Here is a 13329-nt window from a genome sequence, read left to right as displayed (position 1 = left end):
TTATACACCAGTACAGCTGCTTTAGTTCCAGTACACACTACAGAACAGTGGATTATACACCAGTACAGCTGCTTTAGCTCCAGTACACACTACAGAACAGTGGATTATACACCAGTACAGCTGCTTTAGTTCCAGTAAACACTACAGAACAGTGGATTATACACCAGTACAGCTGCTTTAGTTCCAGTACACACTACAGAACAGTGGATTATACACCAGTACAGCTGCTTTAGTTCCAGTACACACTACAGAACAGTGGTTTATACACCAGTACAGCTGCTTTAGTTCCAGTACACACTATAGAACAGTGGTTTATACACCAGTACAGCTGCTTTAGTTCCAGTACACACTACAGAACAGTGGTTTATACACCAGTACAGCTGCTTTAATTCCAGTACACACTACAGAACAGTGGATTATACAACAGTACAGCTGCTTTAATTCCAGTACACACTACAGAACAGTGGATTATACACCAGTACAGCTGCTTTAATTCCAGTACACACTACAGAACAGTGGTTTATACACCAGTACAGCTGCTTTAATTCCAGTACACACTACAGAACAGTGGATTATACACCAGTACAGCTGCTTTAATTCCAGTACACACTACAGAACAGTGGATTATACACCAGTACAGCTGCTTTAGTTCCAGTACACACTACAGAACAGTGGTTTATACACCAGTACAGCTGCTTTACTTCCAGTACACAGTACAGAAAAGTGGATTAAACACCAGTACAGCTGCTTTAGTTCCAGTACACACTACAGAACAGTGGTTTATACACCAGTACAGCTGCTTTAATTCCAGTACACACTACAGAACAGTGGTTTATAAACCAGTACAGCTGCTTTAATTCCAGTACACACTACAGAACAGTGGTTTATACACCAGTACAGCTGCTTTAGCTCCAGTACACACTACAGAACAGTGGTTTATACACCAGTACAGCTGCTTTAATTCCAGTACACACTACAGAACAGTGGTTTATACACCAGTACAGCTGCTTTAATTCCAGTAAACACTACAGAACAGTGGTTTATACACCAGTACAGCTACTTTAGTTCCAGTACACACTAAAGAATAGTCGTTTATACACCAGTACAGCTACATTTTATTTCCAGTACACACTACAGAACAGTGGTTTATACACCAGTACAGCTGCTTTAGTTCCAGTACACACTACAGAACAGTGGTTTATACACCAGTACAGCTGCTTTAATTCCAGTACACACTACAGAACAGTGGTTTATACACCAGTACAGCTACTTTAGTTCCAGTACACACTAAAGAATAGTCGTTTATACACCAGTACAGCTACATTTTATTTCCAGTACACACTACAGAACAGTGGTTTATACACCAGTACAGCTGCTTTAGTTCCAGTACACACTACAGAACAGTGGTTTATACACCAGTACAGCTGCTTTAATTCCAGTACACACTACAGAACAGTGGATTATACACCAGTACAGCTGCTTTAGTTCCAGTACACACTACAGAACAGTGGTTTATAGACCAGTACAGCTGCTTTAATTCCAGTACACACTATAGAACAGTGGATTATACACCAGTACAGCTGTTTTAGTTCCAGTACACACTACAGAACAGTGGATTATACACCAGTACAGCTGATTTAGTTCCAGTACACACTACAGAACAGTGGATTATACACCAGTACAGCTGCTTTAGCTCCAGTACACACTACAGAACAGTGGATTATACACCAGTACAGCTGCTTTAGTTCCAGTACACACTACAGAACAGTGGTTTATACACCAGTACAGCTGCTTTAGTTCCAGTACACACTACAGAACAGTGGATTATACACCAATACAGCTGCTTTAGTTCCAGTACACACTACAGAACAGTGGATTATACACCAGTACAGCTGCTTTACTTCCAGTACACACTACAGAACAGTGGATTATACACCAGTACAGCTGCTTTAGCTCCAGTACACACTACAGAACAGTGGATTATACACCAGTACAGCTGATTTAGTTCCAGTACACACTACAGAACAGTGGATTATACACCAGTACAGCTGCTTTAGTTCCAGTACACACTACAGAACAGTGGTTTATACACCAGTACAGCTGCTTTAATTCCAGTACACACTACGGAACAGTGGATTATACACCAGTACAGCTGCTTTAGTTCCAGTACACACTACAGAACAGTGGATTATACACCAGTACAGCTGCTTTAGTTCCAGTACACACTACAGAACAGTGGATTATACACCAGTACAGCTGCTTTAGTTCCAGTACACACTACAGAACAGTGGATTATACACCAGTGCAGCTGCTTTAATTCCAGTACACACTACAGAACAGTGGTTTATACACCAGTACAGCTACTTTAGTTCCAGTACACACTAAAGAATAGTCGTTTATACACCAGTACAGCTACATTTTATTTCCAGTACACACTACAGAACAGTGGTTTATACACCAGTACAGCTGCTTTAGTTCCAGTACACACTACAGAACAGTGGATTATACACCAGTACAGCTGCTTTACGTCCAGTACACACTACAGAACAGTGGATTATACACCAGTAAAGCTGCTTTAGTTCCAGTACACACTACAGAACAGTGGATTATACACCAGTACAGCTGCTTTAGCTCCAGTACACACTACAGAACAGTGGATTATACACCAGTACAGCTGATTTAGTTCCAGTACACACTACAGAACAGTGGATTATACACCAGTACAGCTGATTTAGTTCCAGTACACACTACAGAACAGTGGTTTATACACCAGTACAGCTGATTTAGTGGTAACGCTTTCTTTTACAGTACCCTAAGTTCTAGGTATTAACCAGGTAATAGTGAGGTACAAACTCGGAAGTACTAAGTAATTATTTTTGGGTAACGAGATGGTAAGTACCAGGAAAGTCTTGCCTAATTACACTGAAATGTCTAGGTATTAACCAGGTAATAGTGAGGTACAAACTCGGAAGTACTAAGTAATTATTTTGGGTAACAAGATGGTAAGCACCAGGACAGTCTTGCCTAATTACACTGAAATGGAACTAGGTAATAAACAGGTACATGGGTGGTACAAACTCTAAAGTACTAGGTAATTATGTTGGTTAACAAGATGGTAAGAACAAGGACAGTTCAATTTAATTACACTGAAATGTCTCACAGGTTCTAGGTAATAACCAGGTAAGTGTGAGGTACTAACCCCAGTAACATGATGATAAGTACCAATACAGCTTCCTTACACTGAAATATCTCGCAGGTTCTAGGTAATAACCAGGTAAGTGTGAGGTACTAACGCCAGTAACATGATGATAAGTACCAATACTGTTCATTTTAATCAGTCTCTATTTATTTGATTTAAAAATAAAAGGTCAATACCTGATAACAGAGAAGAAATAGCTTATTTCTCTTTACTGAGTTCTTACCATTTAGTTCAACAAATAACCCTCTGTAGAACATCCTTCTGTAAGTACCATATAAAACACTGTGTAACTAACAGAACTTTCTGCTTAATAAAGGAGTAAATGGACTGTAAAAGAAAGCAGAGCTTATTTTTCTGGTTTTACTCAGTTCTTACCATGTAGTTCAACAAATAACCCTCTGTAGAACATCCTTCTGTAAGTACCATATAAAACACTGTGTAACTAACAGAACTTTCTGCTTAATAAATGAGTAAAAGGACTGTAAAAGAAAGCAGAGCTTATTTCTCTGGTTTTACTCAGTTCTTACCGTGTAGTTCAACAAATAACCCTCTGTAGAACATCCTACTGTAAGTACCATATAAAACACTGTGTAACTAACAGAACTTTCTGCTTAATAAAGGAGTAAAAGGACTGTAAAAGAAAGCAGAGCTTATTTCTCTGGTTTTACTCAGTTCTTACCGTGTAGTTCAACAAATAACCCTCTGTAGAACATCCTACTGTAAGTACCATGTAAAAACACTAACTGTTACACTCCCCAGGCGTGGGTTAGGCTATAACAGTTTGCGACCCCGGGTGAGCAGGGCCTAGATCAGCTGAATACAGGATACAGAGAAGACACAGTGAGACGGTGTTTCCAGTGAGTTCTCAGCTTAATCTCTTTATTTAACAACATACACAAACTAAACCACTTTTACTTTGGTCTCTTTTCTCTTTCTTTTGCAGTTTCACATACACATTGCATCTCATCTGCATTTTACATACATTCACAGAGAATCCTTTTTTTTTACTTTTTTTCAGTTAACAAAACTCTGTATACCACAGTACATATTACCTTTACTTTTTAATCAGCAAACCCTCTTAATACTGTTTCTACACACACAAAAAAAAATATATATATATATGAATATAAAAATACTACTCTATATTAATACATTTACATATGCATACATATACCAATACTCAAACTTCTTTCATATTAACACACTACATTACCAAAAACACCTTTAACTTTTACTGAGCACACTAACTACATCTTAGTGCTTTTAAATCTCATTTTAAGCAGAGTTTCTAATATTTGTATCTGCATAGAGTGTATAGAATTGACCAAAGTATAAAACTTGAACAAAGTGTATAAAAACATGATTACTTAGAGAAACCTTAAACTGTAGCTTATCTAGCTGTAATAACTCATTATTGTGGTTGGCAGAGGCTCTATATTTACTTTAACAAGGCCAAACTGGCTCTTAAAAAGAGAATAAAATTGACTTGACTTTTAATAAACATGTATTTAACTAACAGCGACTGCTAATGCTAGCGTAAATGTATAGAGAAACAATAGGAATGAAGGCGCGAAATTAGCCCGAGCTACTTTGAGAAACAGCGACACACGGGCACAATTACCGAGCGAAAATAGCTAAAACTAGAGCGCGAACACACGAGAGATAATTACAGGCTTAAACACGGTTATAGAGCGAAGTTAGCGACCGAAAGAGCGAGAGGAATAACAGCGGGGAGCCGGTAAGGCGCGCGGTTAGCGGGGGCAGTGGCTAATGCTAGTGGCAGAGGCAAGAGCGCCGGCCAGGCGCGCGGCTAGCGGGCCGCGGGAGTGAATGCTCCCCGATGCTGAGCGTCCACCAACACACAAGACCATAGCGGCTCATATTACACAGCAAAACCTTTTAACGAACATATACACTCAAATATCCCTCTTATAGTGCTTTGGAAACATTTATATGCACAGTTCCACATATTTCCCCACCTGGATACAGAGAAGACACGGTGTTCCCAGTTCTCAGCTGAATCTGAGACCCATCTCCTGTTGCTCACCTAAGCCACAGCCTAGCGCCCGCCCCCTGGCACTGCTCCCCCTACAGGACTGGATGTTTCACGTTTCACATACAAAAACCCATTCAGAAACCCAAAAGAATATATATTACATGGTACTTACAGAAAGTTGTGTCACATTTAAGTAGTTATTATATATATATATATATATATATATATATATATATATATATATATATATATATATAATAAAAAAAACACTGTGTAACTAACTTTCTGTTCAACAAATAAGCACTTCAAAAAGAACAACATACAACTTCAAAACAAAACAGAACTGTTTACTGTTTATTATTTATCTCTTTTTTGACACAACCAAGCATGCATTACTGAACTTATATACAATGAAAGCTGAGGACAGCTTTTATTGGGGTAAGCAGCTTGCGGGCAGGAGCTTGCCTTCGCCCCCTTGACCCTTCCAAGCCACTTCAAATTTTCTATTTCTCTGATCTTGCTATGTATAGGTACATGTTTGAGTAAAATGAACACTGTTATTTTATTCTATAAACTACTGACAACATTTCTCCCAAATACTAAATAAAAATATTGTAATTTAGAGCAGAAAAGGAGAAATGGTCAAAATAATGAAAAAGATGCTTTAGTGCTTTCAGATCTCAAATAATGCAAACAAAAGCAGTTAATATTAATTTAGAAACAACTATAATAATGTTTTAAGATTTCAGAAATCAATATTTGGTAGTTTTAATAACCCTGATTTTTAAGCAGTTTTAATTTATATATATAAGTTAAATATATATATATATATTTAACATGTAAGACCTTATTCTACAAATTATGTTTAAAAAGGGGGTAAATACACATATTCAACACTTTATTCTTATGGTATACTTTTTCACCCTTAAACCTTGTAACATGCTCTAATGTCTTTAAACATATGGCCAAGTATTCCATTCCTGTGCTGTCTTCCTAGTGAAGAATTCCACTCTATAAACCTTAAATTCATTTTTAGGGATTTCTCAGTCATATAAATAGAGACTGATTAAAATGAACAGTATTGGTACTTATCATCATGTTACTGGGGTTAGTACCTCACACTTACCTAGTTATTACCTAGAACCTGCGAGATATTTCAGGGTAAGGAGACTGTATTGGTACTTATCATCATGTTACTGGGGTTAGTACCTCACACTTACCTGGTTATTAGCTAGAACCTGTGAGGTATATCAGGGTAAGGAGACTATATTGGTACTTATCATCATGTTACTGGGGTTAGTACCTCACACTTACCTGGTTATTACCTAGAACCTGTGAGATATTTCAGTGTAATTAAATTGAACTGTCTGGTTCTTACCATCTTGTTAACCAACATAATTACCTAGTACTTTGGACTTTGTACCACCCATGTACCTGTTTATTACCTAGTTCCATTTCAGTGTAATTAGGCAAGACTTTTCTGGTACTTACCATCTTGTTACCCAAAATAATTACTTAGTACTTCCGAGTTTGTACCTCACTATTACCTGGTTAATACCTAGACATTTCAGTGTAATTAGGCAAGACTTTCCTGGTACTTACCATCTCGTTACCCAAAATAATTACTTAGTACTTCAGAGTTTGTACCTCACTATTACCTGGTTAATACCTAGAACTTAGGGTACTGTAAAAGAAAGCGTTACCGATTTAGTTCCAGTACACACTACAGAACAGTGGTTTATACACCAGTACAGCTGCTTTAATTCCAGTACACACTACAGAACAGTGGATTATACACCAGTACAGCTGCTTTAGTTCCAGTACACACTACAGAACAGTGGTTTATAGACCAGTACAGCTGCTTTAATTCCAGTACACACTACAGAACAGTGGATTATACACCAGTACAGCTGATTTAGTTCCAGTACACACTACAGAACAGTGGTTTATAGACCAGTACAGCTGCTTTAGTTCCAGTACACACTACAGAACAGTGGTTTATACACCAGTACAGCTGCTTTAGTTCCAGTACACACTACAGAACAGTGGTTTATAAACCAGTACAGCTGATTTATTTCCAGTACACACTACAGAACAGTGGATTATACACCAGTACAGCTGCTTTACTTCCAGTACACACTACAGAACAGTGGTTTATACACCAGTACAGCTGATTTAGTTCCAGTACACACTACAGAACAGTGGATTATACACCAGTACAGCTGCTTTACTTCCAGTACACACTACAGAACAGTGGTTTATACACCAGTACAGCTACTTTAGTTCCAGTACACACTACAGAACAGTGGTTTATACACCAGTACAGCTGCTTTAGCTCCAGTACACACTACAGAACAGTGGTTTATACACCAGTACAGCTGCTTTACTTCCAGTACACAATACAGCACAGTGGTTTATAAACCAGTACAGCTGCTTTAATTCCAGTACACACTACAGAACAGTGGTTTATACACCAGTACAGCTGCTTTACTTCCAGTACACACTACAGAACAGTGGATTATACACCAGTACAGCTGATTTAGTTCCAGTACACACTACAGAACAGTGGTTTATACACCAGTACAGCTGATTTAGTTCCAGTACACACTACAGAACAGTGGATTATACACCAGTACAGCTGATTTAGTTCCAGTACACACTACAGAACAGTGGTTTATACACCAGTACAGCTGCTTTACTTCCAGTACACACTACAGAACAGTGGATTAAACACCAGTACAGCTGCTTTAGTTCCAGTACACACTACAGAACAGTGGTTTATAAACCAGTACAGCTGCTTTAATTCCAGTACACACTACAGAACAGTGGATTATACACCAGTAAAGCTGCTTTAGCTCCAGTACACACTACAGAACAGTGGACTATACACCAGTACAGCTGCTTTACTTCCAGTACACACTACAGAACAGTGGATTAAACACCAGTACAGCTGCTTTAATTCCAGTACACACTACAGAACAGTGGATTAAACACCAGTACAGCTGCTTTAATTCCAGTACACACTACAGAACAGTGGATTAAACACCAGTACAGCTGCTTTAATTCCAGTACACAATACAGAACAGTGGATTATACACCAGTACAGCTGCTTTAATTCCAGTACACAATACAGAACAGTGGTTTATACACCAGTACAGGTGTTTTAGTTCCAGTACACACTACAGAACAGTGGATTATACACCAGTACAGCTGCTTTAGTTCCAGTACACACTACAGAACAGTGGTTTATAAACCAGTACAACTGCTTTAATTCCAGTACACACTACAGAACAGTGGATTATACACCAGTACAGCTGCTTTAGTTCCAGTACACACTACAGAACAGTGGTTTATAAACCAGTACAACTGCTTTAATTCCAGTACACACTACAGAACAGTGGATTATACACCAGTACAGCTGCTTTAGTTCCAGTACACACTACAGAACAGTGGATTATACACCAGTACAGCTGCTTTAGTTCCAGTACACACTACAGAACAGTGGTTTATACACCAGTACAGCTGCTTTAGCTCCAGTACACACTACAGAACAGTGGTTTATACACCAGTACAGCTGCTTTAGTTCCAGTACACACTACAGAACAGTGGATTATACACCAGTACAGCTGCTTTAGTTCCAGTACACACTACAGAACAGTGGATTATACACCAGTACAGCTGCTTTAATTCCAGTACACACTACAGAACAGTGGATTATACACCAGTACAGCTGCTTTAGTTCCAGTACACACTACAGAACAGTGGATTAAACACCAGTACAGCTGCTTTAGTTCCAGTACACACTACAGAACAGTGGTTTATAAACCAGTACAGCTGCTTTAGTTCCAGTACACACTACAGAACAGTGGATTATACACCAGTACAACTGCTTTAATTCCAGTACACACTACAGAACAGTGGATTATACACCAGTACAGCTGCTTTAGTTCCAGTACACACTACAGAACAGTGGATTATACACCAGTACAGCTGCTTTAGTTCCAGTACACACTACAGAACAGTGGATTATACACCAGTACAGCTGCTTTAATTCCAGTACACACTACAGAACAGTGGATTATACACCAGTACAGCTGCTTTAGTTCCAGTACACACTACAGAACAGTGGATTATACACCAGTACAGCTGCTTTACTTCCAGTACACACTACAGAACAGTGGATTATACACCAGTACAGCTGCTTTAGTTCCAGTACACACTACAGAACAGTGGATTAAACACCAGTACAGCTGCTTTAGTTCCAGTACACACTACAGAACAGTGGTTTATAAACCAGTACAGCTGCTTTATTTCCAGTACACACTACAGAACAGTGGATTAAACACCAGTACAGCTGCTTTAGTTCCAGTACACACTACAGAACAGTGGTTTATACACCAGTACAGCTACTTTAGTTCCAGTACACACTACAGAACAGTGGTTTATAAGCCAGTACAGCTGCTTTAATTCCAGTACACACTACAGAACAGTGGTTTATACACCAGTACAGCTGCTTTATTTCCAGTACACACTACAGAACAGTGGATTAAACACCAGTACAGCTGCTTTAGTTCCAGTACACACTACAGAACAGTGGTTTATACACCAGTACAGCTGCTTTAGCTCCAGTACACACTACAGAACAGTGGATTATACACCAGTAAAGCTGCTTTAGCTCCAGTACACACTACAGAACAGTGGATTATACACCAGTACAGCTGTTTTAGTTCCAGTACACACTACAGAACAGTGGATTATACACCAGTACAGCTGTTTTAGTTCCAGTACACACTACAGAACAGTGGTTTATACACCAGTACAGCTGCTTTAGTTCCAGTACACACTACAGAACAGTGGATTATACACCAGTACAGCTGCTTTAATTCCAGTACACACTACAGAACAGTGGTTTATACACCAGTACAGCTGCTTTAGTTCCAGTACACACTACAGAACAGTGGATTATACACCAGTACAGCTACTTTAGCTCCAGTACACACTACAGAACAGTGGTTTATACACCAGTACAGCTGCTTTAGTTTCAGTACACACTACAGAACAGTGGATTATACACCAGTACAGCTGCTTTAATTCCAGTACACACTACAGAACAGTGGTTTATACACCAGTACAGCTGCTTTAGTTCCAGTACACACTACAGAACAGTGGATTATACACCAAGACAGCTGATTTAGTTCCAGTACACAATACAGAACAGTGGTTTATACACCAGTACAGCTGCTTTAGTTCCAGTACACACTACAGAACAGTGGTTTATAAACCAGTACAGCTGCTTTACTTCCAGTACACACTACAGAACAGTGGATTAAACACCAGTACAGCTGCTTTAGTTCCAGTACACACTACAGAACAGTGGTTTATAAACCAGTACAGCTGCTTAAATTCCAGTACACACTACAGAACAGTGGTTTATACACCAGTACAGCTGCTTTAATTCCAGTACACACTACAGAACAGTGGTTTATACACCAGTACAGCTGCTTTAATTCCAGTACACACTACAGAACAGTGGTTTATACACCAGTACAGCTGCTTTAATTCCAGTACACACTACAGAACAGTGGTTTATACACCAGTACAGCTGATTTAGTTCCAGTACACACCACAGAACAGTGGTTTATACACCAGTACAGCTGCTTTAATTCCAGTACACACTACAGAACAGTGGTTTATACATCAGTACAGCTGCTTTAATTCCAGTACACACTACAGAACAGTGGTTTATTTACCAGTACAGCTGCTTTAGTTCCAGTACACACTACAGAACAGTGGTTTATACACCAGTACAGCTGCTTTAATTCCAGTACACACTACAGAACAGTGGTTTATACACCAGTACAGCTGCTTTAATTCCAGTACACACTACAGAACAGTGGTTTATACATCAGTACAGCTGCTTTAATTCCAGTACACACTACAGAACAGTGGATTATACACCAGTACAGCTGCTTTACTTCCAGTACACACTACAGAACAGTGAATTAAACACCAGTACAGCTGCTTTAGTTCCAGTACACACTACAGAACAGTGAATTAAACACCAGTACAGCTGCTTTAGTTCCAGTACACACTACAGAACAGTGGATTATACACCAGTACAGCTGCTTTACTTCCAGTACACACTACAGAACAGTGAATTAAACACCAGTACAGCTGCTTTAGTTCCAGTACACACTACAGAACAGTGGTTTATACACCAGTACAGCTGCTTTAATTCCAGTACACACTACAGAACAGTGGATTATACACCAGTACAGCTGCTTTACTTCCAGTACACACTACAGAACAGTGAATTAAACACCAGTACAGCTGCTTTATTTCCAGTACACACTACAGAACAGTGGATTAAACACCAGTACAGCTGCTTTAGTTCCAGTACACACTACAGAACAGTGGTTTATAAACCAGTACAGCTGCTTTAATTCCAGTACACACTACAGAACAGTGGTTTATACACCAGTACAGCTGCTTTAAATCCAGTACACACTACAGAACAGTGGTTTATACACCAGTACAGCTGCTTTAATTCCAGTACACACTACATAACAGTGGTTTATACACCAGTACAGCTGCTTTAAATCCAGTACACACTACAGAACAGTGGTTTATACACCAGTACAGCTGCTTTAGCTCCAGTACACACTACAGAACAGTGGATTATACACCAGTAAAGCTGCTTTAGCTCCAGTACACACTACAGAACAGTGGTTTATAAACCAGTACAGCTGCTTTAATTCCAGTACACACTACAGAACAGTGGTTTATACACCAGTACAGCTGCTTTAGCTCCAGTACACACTACAGAACAGTGGATTATACACCAGTAAAGCTGCTTTAGCTCCAGTACACACTACAGAACAGTGGACTATACACCAGTACAGCTGTTTTAGTTCCAGTACACACTACAGAACAGTGGTTTATACACCAGTACAGCTACTTTACTTCCAGTACACACTACAGAACAGTGGTTTATACACCAGTACAGCTGCTTTAGTTCCAGTACACACTACAGAACAGTGGTTTATACACCAGTACAGCTACTTTAGTTCCAGTACACACTACAGAACAGTGGATTATACACCAAGACAGCTGATTTAGTTCCAGTACACACTACAGAACAGTGGTTTATACACCAGTACATCTACTTTAGTTCCAGTACACACTACAGAACAGTGGATTATACACCAGTACAGCTGCTTTAGTTCCAGTACACACTACAGAACAGTGGATTAAACACCAGTACAGCTGCTTTAGTTCCAGTACACACTACAGAACAGTGGTTTATAAACCAGTACAGCTGCTTTAATTCCAGTACACACTACAGAACAGTGGTTTATACACCAGTACAGCTGCTTTAATTCCAGTACACACTACAGAACAGTGGTTTATACACCAGTACAGCTGATTTACTTCCAGTACACACTACAGAACAGTGGTTTATACACCAGTACAGCTGCTTTAATTCCAGTACACACTACAGAACAGTGGTTTATACACCAGTACAGCTGCTTTAATTCCAGTACACACTACAGAACAGTGGTTTATACACCAGTACAGCTGATTTACTTCCAGTACACACTACAGAACAGTGGATTATACACCAGTACAGCTACTTTAGTTTCAGTACACACTACAGAACAGTGGTTTATACACCAGTACAGCTGCTTTAGTTTCAGTACACACTACAGAACAGTGGATTATACACCAGTACAGCTACTTTAGTTCCAGTACACACTACAGAACAGTGGATTATACACCAAGACAGCTGATTTAGTTCCAGTACACACTACAGAACAGTGGATTATACACCAGTACAGCTGCTTTACTTCCAGTACACACTACAGAACAGTGGTTTATACACCAGTACAGCTGATTTAGTTCCAGTACACACTACAGAACAGTGGTTTATACACCAGTACAGCTGATTTAGTTCCAGTACACACTACAGAACAGTGGTTTATACACCAGTACAGCTGATTTACTTCCAGTACACACTACAGAACAGTGGTTTATACACCAGTACAGCTGCTTTAATTCCAGTACACACTACAGAACAGTGGTTTATACACCAGTACAGCTGCTTTAATTCCAGTACACACTACAGAACAGTGGT

This window comes from Astyanax mexicanus, chromosome 21 (assembly GCF_023375975.1).
Source record: "Astyanax mexicanus isolate ESR-SI-001 chromosome 21, AstMex3_surface, whole genome shotgun sequence".
In the NCBI taxonomy this organism is placed as follows: domain Eukaryota; kingdom Metazoa; phylum Chordata; class Actinopteri; order Characiformes; family Acestrorhamphidae; genus Astyanax; species Astyanax mexicanus.
The sequence above is the reverse complement of the archived record's forward strand: the minus strand, read 5'-3'. Positions refer to the sequence as shown.